We start from the raw sequence: 12,890 nt of genomic DNA, 5'->3' as shown, positions 1-12,890 counted from the left end.
GGGCTTGCCTTCGGCACCCAATCCGCGCACCCGCTGAGCGCAGCCGCAATTAAGAAGGGGAGGGTGTGGGGTGAGTGGGTAGCTGGGAGGAGGGAAAGGTACTTCTTGGGGGCAAAGGAGAGAGGGGATAAAGGAAAAAGAAATAGAGAAAAAAATAAAGGAAAGCGCAAGAGTGAAAGAGCGACAGAGAGAAAGCAAAGAAAAGGAAATACTTACAGTGATGGCCACTAGACCACCAGGGATGAGGCGCAGGCAATGAGCCTGTGGGTGGAGGAGGGCCTTGAACTGGGAGTCAGGAGACTCCCAGTTCGTCCCAGCAAAGGCAGAGGCAGCAGCAGCCAGAGGAGCTGGGGAGGGCAGCAGACACCTACCAGGAGGTCATTGCAGCTGCCCTCTCACAGCACTGCAGCCGCCATTAAGAAGGGGAGTGGGGGAGTGGTCAGCTGGGAGGCGGGAAGGCAGAGGAGAGAAGGGAGAAAGGAAAAGGAAATAGAGAGAATCGAGGGATGATAGAAGAAAAAGGCAGAAAACGCAAGAGTGAAAGAGTGACAGAGAGAAAGAAAAGAAAAGGAAATACTTACAGTGATGGACACTAGACTACCAGGGATGAGGTGCAGGGACAAGCCTGCGGGTGAAGGAGGGCCTTGAACTGGGAGTCAGGAGCCCCCCAATTCATCCCAGCAAAGGCAGAGGCAGCAGCAGCCAGAGGAGCTGGGGAGGGCAGCAGACACTTACCAGGAGGTCAGTGCAGCTGCCCTTTCACAGCGATGCAGCTGCCATTAAGTAGGGGAGGGGGCAGGGGGAGCGGTCAGCTGGGAGGGCGGGAAAGGTGCATTCGCGGGTGGAGGGGTGGAGAGAAGAGAGGGGAGAAAGGAAAAAGAAATAGAGAAAAACGAGGGATGATAGAAGAAAAAGCAGAAAACACAAGAGTGAAAGAGCGACAGAGAAAGAAAAGAAAAGGAAATACTTACAGTGATGGCCTCTAGACCACCAGGGATGAGGCACAGGGATGAGCCTGCAGGTGGAGGAGGGCCTCAAACTGGGAGTCCGGACACTCCCAGTTCATCCAAGCAAAGGCAGAGGCAGCAGCAGCAGCCCGAGGAGCTGGGGAGGGCAGCAGACACTGACTGGGAGGTCAGTGCAGCTGCCCTCTCACAGTGCTGCTGCCATCATTAAGAAGGGAGTGGGGGGAGCGGTCAGCAGGGAGGCGGGAGGGCAGGAAAGGTGCTTTGTGGGGGGACGGGGGCAGAGTAGAGAGGGGAGAAAGGAAAAAGAAAGAGAAACACGAGGGATGATAGAAGAAAAGGCAGAAAATGCAAGAGTGAAAGAGCTACAAAGAGAAAGAAAAGGAAATACTTACAGTGATGGCTATTAGACCACCAGAGATGAGGTACAGGGATGAGCCTGCGGGTGCAGGAGGGCCTCGAACTGGGAGTCCGGAGACTCCCGGTTCATCCCTGCAAAGGCAGAGGCAGTAGCCGCCAGAGGAGCTGGGGAGGGCAGCAGACACTGACCAGGAGGTTTTTGTAACATCTTGCTGCAGCTGCCATGAATGCATGCTAAATTAGAACTGACAAGTCAGTTCCCCCAGCTCCCACACATCCTCTGGGAAAGGAGTAATCCTCTGCTCTGCCTCCGACACTAGTCTTCTGACGTTGCTCTTCTGAGAACAAGAGCACACCTCTGCCAGTGAGTTTTCCACTCCGGGAATTATAGTTCTTGTGAGCTGCCCCTGCTTCCTGAATGTAGCCTATGCAGGGCCAGTGCCGTCCGTATAACACCCTATCCCTCCTCACTGGGGGGGCTTGAAACATCACATGGGCACACATTGGTGCAGTGTTTTTCTTGCCAACCTTGGTGTGATTTTCACAGCCTGGGGGGGACAGGGGCATCCCCCCTCTTGTTCCCGAGTGCACTGTGGTGGCCCAAACTGGTATTTTCTAGTCCTGTCGTTTGTTGTGGTGCCAACACCTGAGGCCACCTTCCGGGGTGACCTTTGCTAATCTGAGAGATAGCCAAACGGGGATCTGTACCTGGTTTTAAACTGAGGTAACAGTTACACATAGACATCCACTAATTAACGCCCAAGAAGCCTTTTTTCAGAGGGTGTGTCCCATCCTGACTCATAACTATGCTGACTAACACTAGGTTTATGTATACTGAAGTTCACTGGCAAGTAATCTAGCATTCCTAACAATGTAGAACAATGCATCACATTTGGGATTAAAAGACATGTTCTCATGCTAGAAGACACTGTGTTCGACTTTCACTAAAATGTGGATGTTAAACCTAACATACTTAGAGCTATCTTCCCCTGATATTTTGCCTGCCTCCCTCCATTTTTCTGACCTCGTTTTTGCTGGCTTTAGGACTCTGAACACTTTAACATTGCTAACCGGTGCTAGCATTCTTGCACTCTATCCCCTAAACATGGTAATATTTGCTCCTACCCAATTGGCAGACTTAATATACATATAAGTCCCTTGAAAAGTGCACTACATGTGCCCAGGGCCTGTGAACTAAATGCTACTAGTGGGCAAGCCCCTTTTATTATATACGTCACCCCTAGGGTAGGCCCGAGGTAGCCCATAGAGCAGGGCACGGTGTAACTAAAAGGTAGGACAGTTACTTGTAAGATAGACATGTCCTGGTAATAAAAAACTCCAAAAGTTATTTTTCACTACTGTGAGGCCTATTCCTCTCACACTCTACAATTGGGAATTCCTTAATACACTTCCTTGATCAGAAAGGAGTGGCTGCATCATGTTTCATTTCTTCGGAATGATAGACAGCCACAAACACAGGAAGATTAGGTGTGTCTGGGCATTCATCTGCATTCTGATGGCTCTTCTTGGACGGTTGAGAGGGGATCACACTTACACCTGAATAGGCAGGGCCTGTCCCCACACAAAGGGTCGAGTACCCCCGATTGATACACTGGAGCTATTGTTGCCTCTGTGCACTTCAAAGACTCTTCTTTGAGGTCTCCCCTACGTCAGAAGGCACTGCTGGGTATAAGTACTGGGACTCTGACCCCACCAAATCAGACACTTCTGGACCTACAACTAGACTCTGTCAGAATAATTGCTGTGTTGCAACAATGACTGCTACTCTGCAGGACTGCTGGTCTGTAAGGACTGCTTTTCTGCTGTACTGCCTTACTGCCTGATGCTCTCTGACCCTGTTGAAGGAGAGTTGGACTCTGCCTTGCACTGCAAGTGATATCCAAGGGCTTGCTGGCTTGATCCTGTTGCTTGAGACTCAGAGATGTCAAAGTCTCTGCCCCAGTTCCTGTGCCTGGTTCACTGGAAATGGACCCAGATATCTGCAGCAAATAAATCAAGGCATCTCTTGTCTGCGCGTAGCCTAACTGGAGCATCAATCTAGTTGCTGGAGCAGAATTGGTGCATCGCTCTCAGTACCAATGCAATGCCTTGAGAGTCCGACACATCGAAACCATGCTTAAACGCTGCAGCACTCTATGGAGATCGACGCATCTCTCAATTGCGTGGGAAGCCCGATGCATTGCCCTTTGGAACCAACGCATCTCAGCTCCAGCATCGGTCTTCAGAATTGGTGCATAATCATCACTTCGTGGGACAAATCTACGCATCTCCCTCCCTGCGAGGACCTGATTAATGCATCTCACTATGTATCTTGCTGTTGTGACCAGGAAGCATACTTTGTTCCCCTGGGCCTGCGTGGGTCCTGTACCTGGTCAATATCAGCCCAAAATTTGGCTTTGCTCTGGTCCAGCGCAACCTAGAGTAACTCCTAAGAGGGCTATTTGATTCTAAACCCTATTTTGCATTTAAACTTTGAAAATTCACATTTCAACTTCTATTTATTCGATTTTTGTCATTCTGGTCTAATATTTATTTATAAAATTATAATCTATTTTTCTAACCTGGAAGGGAGTCTTTTGTATTGTTTTCACTGTGTTTACTGTAAGAGCTATTGCAAAATACTTTACACACCGCCTTCTAAGTTAAGCCTGCCTGCTTTGTGCCAAGCTACTAGGTGGTGAGCACAGGATAATTTAGGTTGTGTTGTGACTTACCCTGACTAGGATTGTGGTCCACAACTTGAACAGGGTGCATACATCTGCCAACTGGAGACCTCATTTCTAACAGTGTAAATTCAGTCAGTTTAAATGATATAAGAGCACCTGACGTGACAATTCTTCACTGCAATACACTGTGATAGAAGTTGTCTTCTGTATCAATTTCCCTTACTTCACAATTTGGGTACTGTATTTAGTTTAAGCCCGTGTCCACCAGTGCTCTAGCAGTTCAGTTCTCCTTATGCATGTTCATTTTCCTTTATAATTGTAACACATTTTTCATAGATGGGGGTTGTTTCTTCATCCGTGACACCAGTAAAATGCTACCAGGATGTGGAGCAAGGCATTAGAGTTGATGAATATCTCACTCAAAAGAATGTGTGGATGCATTAGACCTGCGATACCAGACCGCATGTACTATAATGCTTTCCTGGTTTTAGTTTTCTTGCAAAGCTTTTTATAACGCTAACATTGTCTGTCTTTTTTGATGTCATGTGAAATCACAGGTATATAAAATGTTGGCGGATTGTTCCCAGAGTCAGTTGTGTGCTCCAAGTTGATGAGAGAAATTATCTGCAAATAAATATAGGAAGGAAACCATGCTAGACAGTCCCACTTTAACATAAGCGCTGAAATCCAGTCTTAACCATGATCAAGCACATTTAAAGAGATTTCTGAACTTGGAAAGAAGTGAATAATACTAAATGTAACAAGGAAACTACCAGCTATGAGGTTGGCAAAGAAAACCTTTGATCATAATAGAGTACAGCAACCACAAGTATAACTTAATCTGTTCAAATATAGCCTGTAAAAAACAGGCTTTAACTGAACACCACTTGAATAATGTTTGCGGAAGATCTTGGAATGGGGCAGGAATACAGGTTTTTAGAAAACATTGGTGTTATACTCTATTATGGAAAGCAGTAACAGTTGAGAAATCATCAGACAAAATATTAAACAATCAAATGCAATCATTGACCTGATGACGCATAAAGTTAAATAACAATATCAAAATGATCTACAAACAGGCATACATTCACTGCGACTGACACTGACCTCGGCAACAGGAGGCAAGCCAGCGTTTGTGCCGCTCCCCCGCACAGCACCACCTGTTGCTGCTGCTCTGCTAGTGTAAGCCTGCCTGGCTCCTAGTTCGAGGCCCTTCTCCACCCACAGGCCTGCACCTCATCCCTGGTGGCCTAGTGGGGCAATCTGTCTGTCTCTGCTGCCTTTCTGCCTCTCTCTGTTTTTTCTGCCTTTTTAGCCTTGTTTACTCTTCTCCTCACTTCTGTCTCTTTTCCTTAGTCTGCTCATTTCCCACGCCTGTTCCCTGCTGCTGACCCTGTGGCCCCACCCACCTCTTGCGACGAGCCTCCCACCACCCAGCTGGCCATCCCCTTCCCATTCTTAATGGCAGCCATGCCACTGGCGCACAAAAGGCAAGCCTGTGTGCGCCCGTCCGTTCCTGCACCGCGCACAGCGCCACAGACCCTGGACCCTGCACCATCCATCAGTATGGCGCCAGCACCCTGCACACCCTCAACACAGCAGGCTCCGCTGCATGCCACCACGCATCTCTGAAGGACAAGCAGGACTCCTGCCACAACTGCGCCTTCACCTGCCTTTGCACACCACAACGCCCAACCCTGAGCCGGTACTGCTCCCACCCACAGGGAGGACCAAAAAATGCTTCTTCCTGTGAATGGGAGCAATTTTTTCATCTGTTTCCCTGCCAGCTTCAGTACAGGGGCGGGGAAACTGATGAAAAGTCCGCTCCCAGCAGGTGGGTTTTGAACTTGCTCCCACCAAGTGAGAGCTAACACAGGATTCCCTGGTCATCCCAGTGTTTGCAGAGAAACTGTAATGTCCCAGAGATGGCCACCCCAGACATCGCTGAAGCCAGCCCTGGGGGATGGGTCCCCAGGGCCATTAAAAGTTTCAGGAGGGGGGCCGTGTGGATATCTTCCCTTCTGAAGTTGTGGCCAGGCCTGGGGTATGGGATCCACTGAGCTAAACTCAGCCTGAGGAGAAGGACGGCATTTCCCTCTTCACCCTTTGTAAGTAAAGATGGTCTCCATGGATCTGGTCCCTGGGGATGAAATCGGCCTGGCCACTTACAAACTCATGCACCCACTCACTCACAGACCCATTTGGAGACTGATGAACCCACTCACAGACCCACTTCTCCCCCCAAATACATAGATTGTTCCCCTTGGGACCTGACCCACCCGCTCACTTGAGAGGCCCACTGGGGCGGACTGGTATTTAAAGAGACTAATCAGGTGCCTGTAATTAGACAAGCTGAAGCCATGCCGGTCTTTTCAATAAGAAAGAAATGCCTGGAACACTTCCAGCACTGGCTGCACCTATGAGGGTGAAACACTTTTATATTTTTCTCTTCTGAAGAAAGGATTGACCTTGAAACACGTGTCCAGAGATGATTTTACAACTTAAGGCCTGGAATAATGAAACTGCTTAAAGAATTCACTGTGAGTTGCTGGCTTTGCTTTTTCTTCCCGTTTATATAACCTGTTGGGAGTGCGCTTTCACATGAGGACAACTTCGTTTTTGATAATTAACCGGCCTGTCCAGCCGGGAAGGCAGCACCATAGCACATCGAAGCAGGTCTGTGTGACTAAAAATGGATTGTCACATAAGAGCAATCAGGTTGGGTTATTCACAGCAAATCTGACAATTTTACTTTGGATTCGCCTACAAAGGTTTTGCACTTTGGGTCATTATTTCGTTTGGCTCCAGCAACCCACTTGGGGCAAAATGAAAAAATTGCAGGACCACCACAACCAGCATGCACTGCTCACTTGAGAGGCCCACTGGGGCGGCTAGCATTTAAAGAGACTAATCAGGTGCCTGAATTAGACAAGCTGAAGCCATGTCGGTCTTTTCAGTAATAAAGAGATGCCTTGACACAACTCCAGCACTGGCTGCACCTACGAGGGTGAAACACTTTTATATTTTTCTCTGCTGAAGAAAGGATTGACCTTGAAACACGTGTCCAGAGATGATTTTACAACTTAAGGCCTGGAATAATGAAACTGCTTAAAGAATTCACTGTGAGTTGCTGGCTTTGCTTTTTCTTCCCGTTTATATAACCTGTTGGGAGTGCGCTTTCACATGAGGACAACTTCGTTTTTGATAATTAACCAGCCTGTCCAGCCGGGAAGGCAGCACCACTGCACATCGAAGCAGGTCTGTGTGACTAAAAATGGATTGTCACATAAGAGCAATCAGGTTGGGTTATTCACAGCAAATCTGACAATTTTACTTTGGATTCGCCTACAAAGGTTTTGCACTTTGGGTCATTATTTCATTTGGCTCCAGCAACCCACTTGGGGCAAAATGAAAAAATTGCAGTACCACCACAACAAGCATGCACTGCTCACTGGAGAGGCCCACTGGGGCGGACTAGCATTTAAAGAGACTAATCAGGTGCCTGTAATTAGACAAGCTGAAGCCATGCCGGTCTTTTCAGTAATAAAGAGATGCCTTGACACAACTCCAGCACTGGCTGCACCTATGAGGGTGAAACACTTTTATATTTTTCTCTGCTGAAGAAAGGATTGACCTTGAAACACGTGTCCAGAGATGATTTTACAACCTAAGGCCTGGAATAATGAAACTGCTTAAAGAATTCACTGTGAGTTGCTGGCTTTGCTTTTTCTTCCCGTTTATATAACCTGTTGGGAGTGCGCTTTCACATGAGGACAACTTCGTTTTTGATATATATATATATATATATATATATATATATATATATATATATATCTCCAACTCTCTTACTCCTCGTAACTCGAAGAAGAGTCTCACTCACGATTATGGGATGTTTCTCTCTGTTGATTGCATACAAAGTAGAGCAGCAGAAAAATGCCTGATGCATTTTGGTCCCCCTGAACCCTGATCACTAGTTAGGAATTATCCTTTCTATTGCTTGATGTTTGAAGAGCCTAAGTCATGTTGACTCACAAGACCTATTTAATTTCAGATTAGCACATGTTTGTTGAGTCGAGCGTGCCTTCCACTTTGCATTCCGGTATTATGTTTTGGTTCTCGATTGTTGTGCACATTGCCATTTTTCCACTGTGGCGCTTTATGATGCCTCTCCCCTTCTACCATTTGCATTTGTTCTCATTTTGGCCATCTGTTCTCACAGAATGCCAAGTGTACTTTGTTTGGACTCATTGCCCTTTTTCCTCAAATTAGCATTGCCTTTCATTTTGTGCCATTTGCTTTTGTTCTCTTTTGACCACCTGTTCTCTCAACATATTGTGTATACTTGTTTATGGATGCATTTGTTGACTTCTAAAGGGTTTAATCTTCTATTGTATCTCTTCACACTCTCTGATGGATAACAAATGGTAATTTGTTGATGTACCAAGTACGCTTCACATTTTGCCTTCCACTTACATGCTACATAGCATCTATTCCAGTGTAGTGCCATGGGCAGTTAGGCATATTGTTATGTTGATACATCAATGCTGGTATTTATGTTTGTATATTGTGCCATGGCTTGTTGAAACTATTGGCATACAATCATGATTTCTTTGTTGGTTGCGATTGATTCTTACAAATGAACATGCAGTTCTTCATTTTGGTTTAATCCTTTAGGGTTAGGGTGAAGACCAGCATGATGTAGTGTGATTTATCTATCTCAGGGTTCACTTCCTGTTTCCTTCTCATTCAGATTTCTCTATCTGGTCAATGCCATACAATTAACGTTTTTCTCAGTCTCTTTGATGGCTTTCTTCCATGTGTTTTGCAACTAGGTTAGTTCTATCTCTGTTGGTTGTTCCTCTTACATGTCCCAGGATTCTCTTCCTTATTTCACAGATTGTGCTGCCAATGTTTTGGAGTCCACATCAACATTTAATCACATAAATGATGTATTTACTTCTATAAGTGATGTTTTGTTTGATTCTCCATTTTTGCTTGTTTGCTGTGATGCATTCGTGTCTGTTTATGCTATTTTGCATGTCTAACATTAGTTACACTTACGGAATCCCAGGTGTGTTATCCAGCTATCTTTTTTGGATCTGAAGTGGTTGTGCACCAATATATCTTTCAAAGAACATGCTCTTATAAAGGTGATTTCAGGATGGTTGCCAATAATGTTGGACACAGTTGGGTCCAGCTTCAATGTTTTCTTAGGATTTGACATAGTTTGTTCGCTTCCACTGAGAAGATGGCAATTAGCCTGATTTCAACCATTTCTGATTTTGTCTCTTTCCTTTTTAATTCTTTAGACCTATTGATAAGTTTCCCCTTCTCCAAGTCTGAGTCAGAAACTCCTTTTGAATAGTACCTTGCTTTGAATCATTTCTTGGTTTCCATGCTATGCTTCTCTGCTTCCATTTCTTGTGAACAGTTTCTTTTAATTCATAGAAACTCCCAGTATGAGATGCTCCATTTCAGACACAGTTGCTAGAAGCTCTCAGTGTCCAAGACTGCGTTTTCAGCTGTTGCCTTCCTGTGTAATGTTCTGGGGACCATGTTTTCACATATCTAGATCTCTGTGTGAAGAATGTGTCTCCTGAGTTGCTTATTTCATATGTAAATTTGATATTTGCCATGTTGTTCAGGATGGTGTGGTATTTTTCCAACTCTTCTGTGCTTCCATCCCAAATGATGTACAAGTAATCTATAAATTAATGTATATTCAAATTCACTGAAAAAATAAAGGAGAAGGGGGTGTTTTTGTTAAGTTCATGCTTTAGCCACACAAAACCACAGAAATTCACCAGTTATGGTTATACTTATGCTAGGAAACTATAACTCGTAGCCAAAAGTTACTAAGCACGAGTTATAGTTACTTCAGATAAGTATAAGTAAAACCATAATTGTTGAATTTCTAAGTTTTTGTGTGGGTAAAACGTGAACCTAACTATAAGGTCCCTGTAACTTCTGGTGTTTCCCTGTGTCCTTTATGTCATTTTTTTAAACTTTATTTCACCCCCCTCGCCAAAACTAAATGGTGGCCGCAAATTTTCTCTCAGATTCCAGCCCCCCGTGGGGGATCTGCGATGGAGACACATCCCTAGATAGCTATATTTTTCCAACCTTAAAAAAACGAAAAGACTATTGAACAGATTTACCCTAAATCACAAAGAGCACAATCTGTGGACCAAAAATAAGCTTTCTGCCAAATTTGGCGTAATTCTATTCAGTGGTTCGTGCTGTAGCCTCCAAAATACCCATGGACACTGCATGGAGAAATACTGTTTCCCGGGGGGAAAGTGTTTTCAGCCCCCTCTTTCTCACAGCCACCACTTGATGAATCACCTTGAACATTTCCAGAAAGCAGCTAAAGGAACTTGTACACTACTTTTGAAAATGTCATCATGATTCGTCAAACGGTGCCAAAGATATTAGCAAAATAAAAAACATTTTGTCTTTGGGAAAGTTGGTCCCAATTATATTTATCTACTGGCTATCGCCAGTAGAATATCTGTCTATTTATCTATATTGTTATACTACCTACTGCTGGTTGCCTGTAGGTACTTATAGTTAGGACCTCGTTTCCATAGACAGAGTTTTTTGTCTTGCTAAAAATTTGGGCACTGTTTGACAAATCTTTGTAACATTTTCATAACTACTTTGCCACTCACTTCAGCTGCTCTTTGGCAGGTTTCAGAGTGATTCACCAAGCATGGGCAGAATAAAATGGGGGTGGTCACAAAACATGTTTTCCCTATAGAATTTCCCATTGGGATTTATTTGAACACAACTACAGCCTGAACCTCTCAACGGAATTACACCAAATTTGATATTGAGCCAGAAAGCTCTTGTTTTGTGATTTGGTGTAAATGCATTCAATAACGTCAGGTAATTAAATATTACTTAATGATAAAAAAACCCTAAAAATTTATTGAAAAAAGAAAGGTTTTTGGTTAGGAAACACAGGGGTGTGAGTTCTAGTTACCTTAAGGCACGAGTTATAGTTTCTAGAACTAAGTATAACTACAACTGCGGAATTTCTATGGTTTTGTTCATGTAAAATCTGAACCTAACAATAGCATCCCTGAAACCTTTGATTGTTATGGTGAATTTCCAAGGTTTCTTTAATCTATTTCTTAATTATAACGTTCCTGTAACATTTGCTTTTTCAGGGAGAGAGACAGAGAGAGAGAGACAGAGAGAGTGTGTGTGTGTGTGGGTGTTTTTTCTCATTCATATAGATATCATTATGCTACTGCTAAGCAACCTGGATTACCTTTCAATGAGTTGCAATCTTGAATGGTGTCCTAACCATTATACAGACTCAATCCATCGTGCTAAAGTCTACAGCAAACAATTATGTTGTGTACACAAACTGTGCAAAGGATATCCCACTTTGGTCTCTTAAAGCATGCTAAGGTCAAAACAACTTTATTTGTAAAAAAAGAAAAAAAAAAAAAAAACTTTTATTGAAGACATTTCACTGGAAAAAAACACTTTCAATATAAAAACCACCTAAAAACTACGTTGCCACACTAGAAAGTACGAAATGACAGGCGAGTTTTAAACTAGAATTACAATTGTGATTGCATTTTATTTCCTCTCAGAGTTACACAGTGTTACTCCCCTTTTTCTGAAACCAATATCTAGACTGGCATTTCTATACGTAACTTACCTAACCCCATAGGTGCTGCTCCACAAATGCATTTGATGTTAAAAGAAAGACTTAAGCTTGGAAACAGTTTTAAGTCCAGGAAAGTCAAACCTATTCATGCAAATTTGCTTACATGTGTAAATAGTACGAAACACGGACTTCCGTACATAACAGGCATAATGATGATGTGCAATAGTTGAGGAAGGAAGGCTCAGTGGGTGTCCAAGGACAAGCGCTAGATGTACATTTTCGATAAAGCGGTTAGTTTTGGAGTATTCACAAATATATGGCAATGCATATACTGTGCTTATCTGAGGAGCGGTTAAATGATACACAGACATGAATTAAGCTGTGCAGAAAGAGTAAATAAGTCACCAAAATATAGTCTCCAACCACATATGACACAATTTGAGTTTAGGAATGATTTGTCATGCAAGAGAAAAAGACGTGGAACAAATGAGTTAATTGCCTTTGCCATAATTAAAAGAAAAATGATAAAAATGCATTTGCGGGTCTGTGACCTCACATGCAAGTGTTTGGCTTTCACACAACACAGGGTGCGTGAGTGATTGTGAGCACCATAAATAAAGTGTGCGCATTCTGCTTCCAGTAAAGACTAGCCCTAACTGTTATGCGTTACTGCTGTTCCGGTGTACTAATCCCTGTTTGCTTTCGTCCAAACCAAGGGAAAGGAACTGTATGACCACTCTGGGCAATAATTGGATGGCTCAGCTGTCACCCCTGACCTCTCACTTTCCCAAGGAAATCAATCTGTCATTCATTGTCTGACAGTCTCATTTTGGTTGGGTCATGGCCGGATTCTGTTCCCTTGCGACTCAAAGCCCAGGAAAGATGTAAAGGCATGACAACGTTTCCGGCCTCTGAAATGACTCGAGTTCAGAGGTCAGTCCACACTCTTCTTTAGGTGTGGTAGGTGCAAAATCATTTAAAAATGAAGCATGTACATAAGAGAGGAAGCTAAAATTCACAGAGTAATCGTCTCCGTTTCCTGAGCCACCTTTCTCCTCCCAAAAAAGAAAAATATGTTGCTTAGTCTCTCTATGTTTTAGCTGCAATGTATGCTTTGTCTGCACCCTCTACAAGAGCAGATCACCCCCTCCATGTTTTTCCATCTGCTTCAGGGGATACTGTGCCAATCTGTCATACTCCATCCAAACCATATCGATTTTCGGACTCCTTACAAGCGTACCCTTCTCCCACCTC

General features: G+C 44.0%; 1 protein-coding gene across 2 annotated transcripts in view; it reads right to left on the bottom strand.

Moving 5' to 3' along the window:
• WDR72 (WD repeat domain 72) overlaps positions 1–12,890 on the bottom strand; it is an 896,838-nt gene that overhangs the window by 153,149 nt on the left and 730,799 nt on the right. The window lies entirely within an intron of this gene.

This window comes from Pleurodeles waltl, chromosome 3_1 (genome assembly GCF_031143425.1).
Source record: "Pleurodeles waltl isolate 20211129_DDA chromosome 3_1, aPleWal1.hap1.20221129, whole genome shotgun sequence".
Classification (NCBI taxonomy): Eukaryota; Metazoa; Chordata; class Amphibia; order Caudata; family Salamandridae; genus Pleurodeles; species Pleurodeles waltl.
The sequence above is the reverse complement of the archived record's forward strand: the minus strand, read 5'-3'. Positions and strand labels throughout refer to the sequence as shown.